The sequence below is a fragment of the Grammomys surdaster genome, unplaced genomic scaffold (assembly GCF_004785775.1).
Source record: "Grammomys surdaster isolate TR1022 unplaced genomic scaffold, NIH_TR_1.0 188, whole genome shotgun sequence".
Classification (NCBI taxonomy): Eukaryota; Metazoa; Chordata; class Mammalia; order Rodentia; family Muridae; genus Grammomys; species Grammomys surdaster.
In genome coordinates this window covers 3447259-3455893 of record NW_021604633.1, presented here as the reverse complement: position 1 = coordinate 3455893, position 8635 = coordinate 3447259, and the positions used below count along the sequence as shown (strand labels likewise).

At 44.9% G+C, this 8635-nt stretch overlaps 1 pseudogene; it reads right to left on the bottom strand.

The window, feature by feature from the left end:
- Window positions 1-2075: 2075 nt before the first annotated feature.
- Window positions 2076-4991, bottom strand: LOC114622472 (annotated as a pseudogene).
- Between the last annotated feature and the right edge of the window lie 3644 nt (window positions 4992-8635).

The window sequence follows — 8635 nt, the reverse complement described above, 5'->3', positions numbered from 1 at the left end:
CAGGGATGGGGATGAAACCTCTTCCTTTCCAGTTTGTCACCTACAGCACAAGTCCTGTTACTTGGGGGCACAACCTCTTTGCTGTAGGAGACCTAAGTGGGTGGCAGCAGAGGAAGGGAGGCTTGACACTCTGCCTTTCCTCTCCCTGCTCTCTGCCTCACAGTCTTTCTGTCTGCATTCTTTCTCTTGTCATTCCCATATAGGTGCTCAGCTTCTTCACATGAGTCTCATTTGTCTTCACTAAAAAAACCACTTTGCAAGATTATATCAGCATATTCACTTCTTGGGCCTGGAGGAGTGTAGAACAAAGGAGTGTAGAGTACCCAGTATGTATGGAGGGAGAGTGAGAAGAAGGGAAAGAGGAAAGACACAGGTGGAGGGCAAGGGAAAGCAAAGAGGGGAAACAGTGTGGAAGAAAGAGGTTACAAGAAAGAATGATGGAATGGGGTTGGAGTCAGGAAAGAGGAGGGATGTGAGAGGGAGGAGTAGACCTATTTGCTGAGGAGTGGCAGGGCATCTCTGAGACCCTGTAGCTCCTATTGTGAGTGTTCAGCCTGCCACCCAGGATGTTCTATATCCATTCCTTCTTAACTGTTGGGACCAACTTGTGGTAACTCATAGAAATTCTTTTAATTTTCTTAATGGCTCCTTGACCATCTAAGACAGGGTCAGGCACAAGTACAATGGAGGTCTTTTAGCAGAGTCAGGAGTGCAGGCAGTGGCTGGGACCCTGTTGACCCTCTAACACAGACTCTCCTTGTCTCACAACCCCTTCCTTCCTGGCACTGTTGCAGAGCCACTTCCTCAGCTCCCTCAACCATCTGTGGCCTGCCCTCCCTCACAACATAAGTGTCTTGCATGACCCCCTCTCTGCGGAGTTGGTGGAGCAAGTCAGTGTGAACATGCAGCTGTATAGTTCTTCATAGTTTGTCACCACTGTGAACCTGGCTTCCAATTCCTTCCCTATTGCTATGACTTAGTAACCAAGGGATAAGATCAGAAATTAGATAATGATCCAGTGCTGAGGGTTTTGTGGCTAAAAAGGCCTCCCCGGGTTTGCTCTGACAGCATCCAATTTGACACATGCAAATAATTATTCCGTCACTCTGTTCCATGGGGGACATCTGGAGCTGATAGCCTCTAGGACTAGAGAGCCTTGTTCTTGTACATGACTTCCTTCACTCTCAAGGGCTTCATCTGTAGAGCATTTACTATGGGAGGAGGCCCCTGAAGGTTGTGAAATACCTAAAGGCATCCATCACTCCCAGGTAACCATTCTGTGTTTTCGATGTAGGGTATAGAGTACCAAATTGGAGCACTGCACAGTCTGAAGTCAGGCCTCAGAGGGCTGGCCTTTCCACATGCTCTCCAACAGGGAAAGCTGTGAGCCTGGGCTTTCCTAGACTACTTCAGTTACTCTAGAATTTTCCACCTTATCTTTCTTTAATGTTCCCTCATTTTTTAAAAAAAATTCTCATATTTTAGGTAAAAATCCAGATATAAATAAGAATATAATGAGCTAGGGTTGATATTTGGTGGGAAATGTTATGTTATTCAAAATTTTGCCACTCAGGTGACCATTTGGATTACCTAAGAAATACCTGAAATTTATCCTTTTAAATGAATCAAATTTAACCCAAAAATATCATTAAATTCTGTCTCAGGACACAGTGTCTGTCACTGTTTACCTACCATGTTGGGTAAACTTATTGAAGAGTGAAATGAATTGTAAAATTAATTAATTAATTAATTAATTTTTTAAAGCATAGAAATGATTTTTATTCACTAATGTGCACAATGAAGTTCCTTATATAATCAAGAATACAGGCTTTCTCCTGGGCATCAACTCTTTTATCAAAAGAATATCTGCTCTTCTTAGCCCCACCCCAACAGTGTTTCTGACTCCAAACTAAAAGTTCATAGGGTAAGGATTGAGCACACACCTCTCAAAAACCACAGTGCCAAGGGGCTTTAGGCCACAAGGCAGCAATGAGGATGGGCCAGAACCACAGCCAGCTCATGCTCCCCACATGTTGCCACAGAGCAGGCCTGAAGGATGAGCAGGGTGGTGCAGGTCAGGGCATGTACTCAGCATCCATGATATCCAAGTGCTTGGCTTCAATGATTTGGGGTAGCAGATTGTAGCAGACTGGAATCATGGCAATCATGATGACAGGAAAGACCATCTTCATGTAGGGCAACGAGCTCAAGCTAAAGGCACAGAGCAGCAGCAGCTGCAGACTCTGCATGCCCGTGAAGTAGTGGATCTCCTTTGGGGCACTCTCCAGATGTAGTGTGTGGGCAGGTATGATGTCTGCTCCTTGAGCAGTAGGACCACATGAGAGAAGAGCTGGTTGCTGTCCAGGGAGGTTAGTGGCAACGTAGAGGAAGAGTCCATGAAGCAGGGGCTTGGAGATCCACTGCAGAGGGAATGGCAGCAGCAGGGACAGACTCACCAGGACACTGGCACCCAATGCCACCAGCTGAGTCACCTTAACACTCACAATCATTTCATAAACGTGTCCATTCTCCACGTGTTTCTCTACTAAGGCCAGTGCCCACACATGCAGAGGTGAATGGAGATATGTGGTGTGGATTCAGAGTAGTCCAGAGACAGCCCCATATTGATGATGGCAAGTAACAGGAGGTCCCAGTGATAGGCAGTACCCTTCGCCAGCCTGATTTCTGGTTTGCATTGACCAGGGCAGCCACCAGGTTTTGCTCAATGAAGAAAAGCAAGAAGAACAGGAAACCAAGACCCATGGCACTACTGATGGCCTTGAAGGGCAGAGAGTAGATCTGTGCCACCTCAGAAAGACTCTTTTGCTGGGGTTGTACCGGAACTTGCTCATCTTAATTTCCTGGAAGTTATAGGAGCTGACAAGGGAGAAGGAGAGCACAGTGATTGGCAAGGCACAGTCAGACAGAGTCTCATGCACACATGGGTACAGGGATTTTCTTGAACTGGTAGAGGATGTAGCTCAGCTAGAGTGAGGCCAGCATGATGAGGAAGCTGAGCACTGCTGTAGCCTGGCTGGAGTATGTGCTGCTGGGGCTGCTGGTTGTGGCCATCTCGGTGGGGCTGGCCAAGAGGCTGGTGTTGAGTGCAGTGTGGAGACTGGTGTTGGGGCTTCTGCCAATGCTCAACATGCTTGCCAAGGAGGAAGTCCTTTTTGTGTGGTAGTGATGACCATAGTAGTATGTCCAGAAGGTTTTGACCATGCCCTTGACAGCATCCAGCACAAATGTGATGGAAATGAACAGGGCAATGATTTCCTCTGTTGACCTCTTAAAGAGATTCATAAGCAGACTGAGGTTGAGAAAGGCAGAAAACACAAGGAAGAAACTGTTCCACAGGCTTGTCCATGCGTAGAAGGCATTGCAGTCTAGGTTGTAGTCATCACAGATGACTTAAATTACCTGGGTGTAGATGGCCAGGGCCTCGGATGTCAACAGTATCACCAGGGGCTGTCCAGAGAACAGTGCACACAAGAGGCCACTGATGCTCTGCCCAGCTATGGCCTTTCGCACATCAACAGCCCCATTTGTGTTCTCATTGTTGAAGAATCCAAAAGCAATGGTGGGTAGGAGACAGGCAAAATAGAGGAAGAGTGTGGTGGTGACATATTTGACCACAGTCCTGCCTTTCCCAATGATGCCATCAGTGAAGTCTAGTGGGTACACAAGGGACCTGCACATGATGTCCACCCATATGCTCTTTCCAAAAGGAAAAAGTCCAAGAATTTTGGGGGCTGAGGGTGTCTGTGAATGTGGAGGGAGCTTACGTTGTACCCTGCTGCTCTTGGTGTCATCATGGTGAGCAGCTGTCTCTGATGTACCAAAGCCTCTTTGAATTCTTCCTCTGTGTAGGTCTTCAGGAGCTTCTAGTGGAAGGTGATGTCTGAGAACATGGTGGCAAATGTGTGTCCACCTCCATTGGAGTCTTGGTGCTTTTCATCTTTGGTGGGGCCAACACCAGGATGACAAAGTGAACCTCATAGTTTTCAGTTCTGTGGTCGAACCAGGCGGCTGTTGCACACATGCCACTTCTGTAGGGCCTTCACAGTACAGAAGATGCAGAGCCATGACTGCTCGTATTGCACCCCTCTGACAGTGGTGGTGTCTCCCTGCATGGTATCCAACAGCAGGTGGACTTTACTCTCCACAGGGGTCCAGCATCTATAAAGAGCTTGGCTATGAGCAGGTCCAGGTTACAGTCAGGTTCTGCATGGTTGGGGTCCTGGGCAAAGTGGTTTAGCATAGTTCAGAGCACATCAGCCAGTGAAGTAGCTATCTCATTCAGGATGATGCTGGCCTGTGCCAGAAAGCCATACAGGTCCCAGTGTACATAAACTTCTTCCTCAAATGTAGGACCCCAAAGGGCTGCTATGCCCTGGCTGAACCTTTTCGTATGCTGCTGTCTACTAAGTAACATTCTGCGGTTCCTCTAGGATCAAAACATCCTGACTAAGGCATGGTGCCCCAGGAAGGGAATTTACTCTTGACATCCTATTGCCCCCCAGTTGAGTTCCTGTTTTTTCCTGAGTTTGTATTTTTCCTTCCCTGGCTTGCTGTATATATATTGAACCTGCTCAGTAAAGGCATTGGCATTCTCCCACAACGAATGACCAGAGTCTGAGTATTTCTTTAATCCCCCAGGCCTACGCCCGAGCTCAGTACCGCAGGCAGCGCTGGCGCTGTCACTCAAAGTTCTTTAATTTCAGATACTTGCAGGAGGTGTGTAAGAGCATGCAGTCACCAGTTGCAGCTTCTATGTCAGATTTGGAAGGCTGCACTTCAAGGTTGACATTGACAAAAAAAAAATGGATGCTCTTGCCAGACACAATGGAGGAGTTGATGGTGTCAAAGACCTCATCCTCCAGGCTGTCTTCCTGGATTTCAGGGCTATCATTCCTGTTGTTCTTGAAGTATCCCAGAGTGGCAGCTGAGAAGTATTCAGTGGAGTCCTGACAGTGTTCATTCTGTGACATGGCCCAAGGACAGTTTTCTGTGAGGTCACCTGAACAGGCCCGAAAGTTGTGGAGTGCTGGCCTGGGAGAGACTAAGAAGTTTCAGAATGGTCCCACAGTACAGGGGGGTAAAATTTTATTTTTAAAATTTAAAATAACAGACTTCATTATTTATGTTGTGGTTAATGGCAAGAGTGGACTCAGTCCTAAGGCCGCCTTCTTCTTCTTCTTCTTCTTCTTCTTCTTCTTCTTCTTCTTCTTCAGACACATCAGAAGAGGCTGTCGGATTCCATTACAGATGGTTGTGAGCCACCATGTGGTTCAACTCAGGATCTCTGGAAGAGCAGTCAGTGTTCTTAACCTCTGAGCTATCTCTCCAGCCCCGGTGGTTCTATTTTTCATAAATGCATTTCAACCACATTACAGTGCAGCCTTTCTCTTCTTTGCATTTTTTTTTGCTATACGTTTTAATTTTTTTCATAGTATAACCTTATTTTCTAAAATATATTTCTAGCCTTTTATATTTAACTTACAATTCAGCGACATTTAAGTCTATTAACTATTTTTAAAGTTTTTAAAATTGCTATTATAGTCCTTTCAAATTAAGCAAAGAACATTAATTTATCAAGCTCACTCCCCATTACACTGGGAGTGTATTATTATTTGTACATTTTATCTTTAAACACAAATTTGATTTTTAAGCCATGTAGGTTATAAGATTTGTAAGCTGTGGGTTCACAGTTGGAGGCATTCTGTAGTTCAAGTCGGCATTGCGTTCTACCATTTTCTGCCTCTGGATGAAGGGGTACCTCATTATGGCTTTTTGCTGTTTTGTTTTATTGTTGAGACAGGGTCTTTGTAGGCCAGGCTTACCTCAAACTCCTGATGCTCCTGTCTCAACCTCCAAACACAGCAGGTGTTACAGACATACACTTTGTACATCTTCTTCCTGTTGTGTTTATTTTTCTTCTTGTTAAAAAGACATTCTTCTAGTAAACTAAGCAGGTGGCTACTCCTGAATTCAGTGTGTTTGAAAATATCTTGCACATTAAAGCTGGATTAGCTGGTTCTCTTCAGTGGCTTCATGTCTAGACTGTTTTTTTAAGGGGAGGGGGTGAATAGGAGTGGGGCCCTGGGGGGAGAGGTTGTCATGGAAGCTTTCTATGTCTCATTCTTAAGAGTCTGCAGTCATTGATAGCACTGCAAAAGATACTTCCTTCCCTTTTACAGTCAACAGCAGTATGGACTGTGGAAACCATTTTCACATGGTTTCTGGTGACAGGATGGACCAGATAGATCCACATGGCCTCCAGCAGCAGCACAGACCATGGACCTCAGTATAGTCTCCAGTGACGGTTCAGATCACAGACATCAACACAGCTCTCAGCCGCACCATAAACCATAGACCTGTGGTGGCAGCACAGACACAGACATCAACATGGTCTCCAGCAGTAGTACAGACCACGGATGTCTACCTGGCCTTCAATGGCAGCATGGTCCACAGATATCAACATGGCCTCAGGTGGCAGCACAGATCACAGTCACCAACATGGCCTCTGTAAGCAGCATAGATCACAGACATCAACATAACCTCCATTGACAGCACTGGGCACAGTTGCTAACATGGCCTCCAGCTGCTGCACAGACCATGGACATCCACATGAATGACAGGCATCAAGAAGAACTTAGGGTAAGAAAATTCAATGTGATCCAGGGTGTTTCCAAAACCCATCTCCACCCAACCTAAAAGGGGGGACTTCTGCCCCTAGACCAAGCAGAGAGGGGCCACCCAGAATCCCCTCTGACAGGTGATCTGAATTCTTGCTTAGGCTTCGAGGCTAAGCACTGCAAGGGAATATAAATAAAAGATAAAAATATCTATCTGGGTTCCCTGAGGGACAAGCCTGACTGCATAGGGGTTGATGTCAAAAGTATCCCCTCTCCAGGAAAAAGACATCAGGATGAGTATGGCCCTCATGCCTCACTGGACAACAACAGGGGGGCTGGAGCCATTACAAGGTCCCCTTCAGTTACTGGAGGTCAGGCCTCTATCCCCCACCTTTGCAAGATTAGAATTGCCACAGCCCTTCTATACTTAGAGAAGGGAGGAGATGTCAGGGGCAGCCCTGCTTACACACTGAAGGCCTAAAATCAACCATAGGCTCTATACTTAGAGAAGGGAGGAGATGTCAGGGGCAGCCCTGTTTACACACTGAAGGTCTAAAATTAACCATAGGCCTAAAATCAGCAATAGGCCTGTCATACATGTATACTAATACCAAGTCTTGGGTCTCAGTGGAAAAACATTGAAACAGATGGCTATAAGCTAATGTAAACAGGCAGCTTTTGTGGAAATTTACAAGCCTGAGTAGTCATAGACCTTGTAAATAGGTAGCTTTGGCAGACAATACCAACTTAGATAAGGTCAAGCGAGTCATAGGCAGAGTCATAGTGACCTGTCCCCTGAACCTTCACCCAGCCAATACCCAGTTCTGAAGATATCTGTATTTCCCCTGAACACCCACACTCCAGTGTCATTCCCTTCCCCACATCCTGCCTTTGTGTGTTTATAACCCCTGTGTGAATGAATTACGATTTGAGAAAAAATAAATTATAAAAAAAAAAAGAAAAAAGAAAATTCAATGTGCTTGATTCTGTGTATTTGTGGATTTGGGTTGTATGTGAAGAATCAGGCAGCCATGATCACGTGTATTATGGGAAATAAGACAATTCAGGTATACATTTGTTACTATTGTAGATCTGCTCATTTGGCCAGAATTTATCTCCCTCCTCTCTTCCTTCATTCCTTCTTCCTACTGCCTCCCTCCTTCCCCACTTCATTAGTCTTGTTTTGATATGCGTTCTTTCTGTGTAGCCTGAACTAGCTTCTGTACGTCAATTCTCCTGCCTCAGCCTTTCAAGTCTTAGAATTACAAGTGAGCTATCATGTTTGGCCAGTTTGGTCAGGATCTCTAATATTTTATTTTCCTGACTTGTTAAATAATTGACCTTGGTACATTACAAAGTTTCTTTCTTTGTACCACAGTTAGAAAAGATACAAGAAGAGAAAAATAAAACTTATTTTTCTCAAGCATAATTAAGGTGCTTGATTGAAATAATATTTGAATTTCTACTGTGGCAAAAAAAAAGTGAAAGTGAACTTTAAATCTACCTTTTGAGCAAATGGAGGATATTTCTTCTTGACATTTCAGAAGGATATTTACACCCGATGCCATTACACAGTGTAATTATGTAATTACACATTCTAACTCCGTGATCACATATGTTATGCTAATTATATAATTAGACTTAATTATAGCAATTGTGCAAATACATAGTATCTGAATCGAAATGAATGGATTAAGAAACTAGGGCAGATATGAGAATGATAAACTTTGCAAGACAGCTCTCAACCCCTTGCGCCCATCTCAAAGACTTTCACTGTCACAGGTATCAGCCACTTCCTTTGTATCCTGAGTGTCAAACTCTTTAAGATTTTTTGCTAAAATCTGACTAAAGGAAAAGTATGAAAGAGGGAAAGAGAGAGGAGAAGGAAGCAGGTTAAAGACTGAGCTAGCTTTGAGCAGAGCAGGCACAGCCCGGGCTTGTCCCTACTCTTACTTCCTTCTGCTTTGACAGGCTTCAAGATGGTATCACCTTGGAGT